Below are 2,983 nucleotides of genomic sequence, written 5' to 3' on the forward strand. Positions count from 1 at the left end.
TAGAGTTATGATCCTTTTAAATTAATTTACGAAGACCTTACTAATTAATGGGCATGCACAGTCTACGACTCTCTCCTCAAGCTTATATACCAATTAAGGATTATTCCCTTCAAAAATATACCAAAGATTATTCTAGCATAGATTCATCCTCAATCTGAATTTCCGTCATTAATGTAGCTTGTCCTTCTCACTTTCCAACTCTTTAATTAGTGAGTCCCTCTTGGTGCACCATCATCACCTTTGTTCCTTGAAAATCTTGTAAACGGTGTGCTTGACTCTTTGCTATTTTATATAGCTCATAGCTTTGATCATGAGCAACTCTTCTATGTCCATAAACTAACTCTCTGCTCTTTTGGGGCTCAGGTTCGATCCCTTCGAACTTAAGAAATTGATACTCGTCAAATTCCTTAAAGGAGCAGCCATTCTTCCCATTATGGTTTCCTCCTCCTTGAGTGTTGGCCAGAGCCTCCGCTAGAAAATTTGCCACCGTCTCCAATGCTTGGGTGGCGTCCAAGTAATTCTAGAAGTCCTTCATATGTCACTTTTGTATCCCTCAAAAAATGAGATGGCTTTTAAAATCATCATTTGATCAAAATTCAATAATGATTAATCACAAGCTCATTAGTGATTTTATAAGCCACCTTATTTTTTGAGGGACACAAGAGGGACTTCTAGCATTACTCATCACATGCAAGCTCAATGGTGATTTTAAAAGCCACATCATTTTTGAAATGACACAAGAGTGACAAAAGAGTGACTTCTTGCATTACTTAGCAGGGACAAGTGGAGTTTGTGCCTTTGGTGAATGAGACATGTTACAAGTACATATTTTGTACATATCTCATGAGCCTACAGATCCAATGGTTAATTTAGAAAAGAAATGTATGGGTGATGTACAAGAAATGTAAAAAAATCATTTCTCCTTGTGAATGTTGTTGGTTTGTCACCAACTCCTCCACTTTCATTCTCACACACTTTGACTTTGACATGGTTTTTAAAATTACAATTAAATTTTGGATTAATTATTATTAAATTTTGATTAAATAGTAATTTTAAAAGCTACATTAGAGTGTGTGAGAGTAGAGTAAGAGAGTGAAAGTGTGTATAACATTACTCACTAAAAATTGTTAAGTGATATGGGTCCAGCAATTTTGTTGAATAAATGTGACACTTGGATCTATCAAACTACCAACTTGTAGCAATTAAACAACTTTTATGTCGTTCTTTCAAAACTACCCATATTTTTTTAAAAAAATAATTTTATATAAAAAATAAATAAATTTTGATTAAATAGTAAAATATATGGAGTAAGGTAAAATTAGTATAGAAAGAATTTGCATGAAATTTTGATTTTAGTTTTTTAAGAAAATATGGGTGTTTTTGAAACAATGGCATAAAAAATGACTTAATTGCAATAAAATGGTAGTTTGATAGGCCTAAGTGTCACACCTGTCAATTCACGAGGTTTTATAAAAAACAAATGTTTGATGATCGATCAGGAGGCCAAAGTATATTTAACCCTAAAGAATGAAAGAAATGAAAAATGCTAGGTTTATTGGATTAATTCATACATTGCCTTTAATACGATGAATATCATTTTTTCAAAAATAAGAAACAAAAAAGGAAATGAACAAACAAAACAATTTTTTTTTTTCTAAGCAATACAGGTGAACAAAAGGAAGGGGGAGATAAAAAAAAATAAAAAAAATAAAAACTAGAAACTAGTAAGAAAGAGTCAAAACGATGGCTCAATCCGTTTGAAAATTGGCACAAAGCCAAGAGAAGGGCCACTCCACTTGGCGGTAATGCATGGCAAACTTTTGCCTTCAAGGACAACAGCAGCAACCATGCTCTGGAAAAATCACATTGGTACCAGTTGTAATTCAGATGCTTGAGCTAGCATGCTACCATCTTGACGTCCTATCATAGAAGAATCCAGCAGTGAAGGCAAGAAGGATATGGATACTTCCTAAAAAACAGCTGCAATTGATAAAATTTATCATCTCTATCAACTCAACTTCATATTTTAAATGAAGCAAACACCAAATGATAAAATCTCAACCATTTAATTTTAAAACAATAGTTGAGATTTTAAAAAATACGCAAGGTAGAATAAGCTAAGAACTCTAAAAGATCTTGATGTGCATTGCTTCAATTAAGAGAGACATAGAGAGAAAGAGTAGTTAGGAGCTCTTTACCTGATTAAAAGCTAAAACTCAAGGCTTCTGCGTATAAATGACATTTGAGGGTTTCCTGACATACTTTTTATAACATTCCAATAAACAACTCACATAACTGGCACTTCTACGATGACTAGCTCTAATTTTCAATTTTGGGTGGCAATTGGCTTTGACACAACTTTTAGTGATAATAAACACACCTGATTTTTCTTGCATATTATTAGCTAAACATTGGTGAAAAGTAGCGGAAATACAAATTTCATATGTAAAGTCTGGAAATGGCCATGTGCTTTTAATTCTTGGACAATGAAATTCAACTCCAAGTCTAAGGCACTGATGTAGTGGTTCATAATAATCAATTTTAAAGGAATATTGAGGTAGGATGGGAGGTGAAGAATAAAATGAAATTGGAGCACAATCACTGGCTTGCACATTTAGGAAAATAAGGATAAGCAGTTTCATCATTACCAACATAAGTTTTTTAACACATTTCGCAACCATCGTTTTTTTGACGCTTTAGAAACTTTCTTATTTAAAGTTTAACTCAAAATGATAATTAAGGCTAGACATTTACATTTATATGCAAATGAAGTGACTTTTGGTTAGACCAAAAGTTTAAAATTGTTTGAATTGACTTATTCCTAAAATAATTTTATTCAAAATATTATTGTTTAGTAGCTCTTTTTTTAAGACGTATGACTTTTTCTATAGTAAAGTGACTTTTGGTTATAGCAAATGGCATGATAATATATATTTATATTTAACATGTGACTTTTAGAAAAATTAAATACACTTGCAATAGT

The 2,983-nt window shown here is 32.1% G+C and overlaps 1 long non-coding RNA gene across 1 annotated transcript; it reads right to left on the bottom strand.

Moving 5' to 3' along the window:
• Window positions 1–1,528: 1,528 nt before the first annotated feature.
• LOC133854703 (uncharacterized) lies at window positions 1,529–2,726 on the bottom strand. The gene is made up of 2 exons (XR_009896841.1): window positions 2,199–2,726; window positions 1,529–1,980 (listed from the first exon to the last, which is right to left on the bottom strand). It is a non-coding gene; the product is annotated as an uncharacterized LOC133854703 (long non-coding RNA).
• Between the last annotated feature and the right edge of the window lie 257 nt (window positions 2,727–2,983).

This window comes from Alnus glutinosa, chromosome 13 (assembly GCF_958979055.1).
Source record: "Alnus glutinosa chromosome 13, dhAlnGlut1.1, whole genome shotgun sequence".
In the NCBI taxonomy this organism is placed as follows: domain Eukaryota; kingdom Viridiplantae; phylum Streptophyta; class Magnoliopsida; order Fagales; family Betulaceae; genus Alnus; species Alnus glutinosa.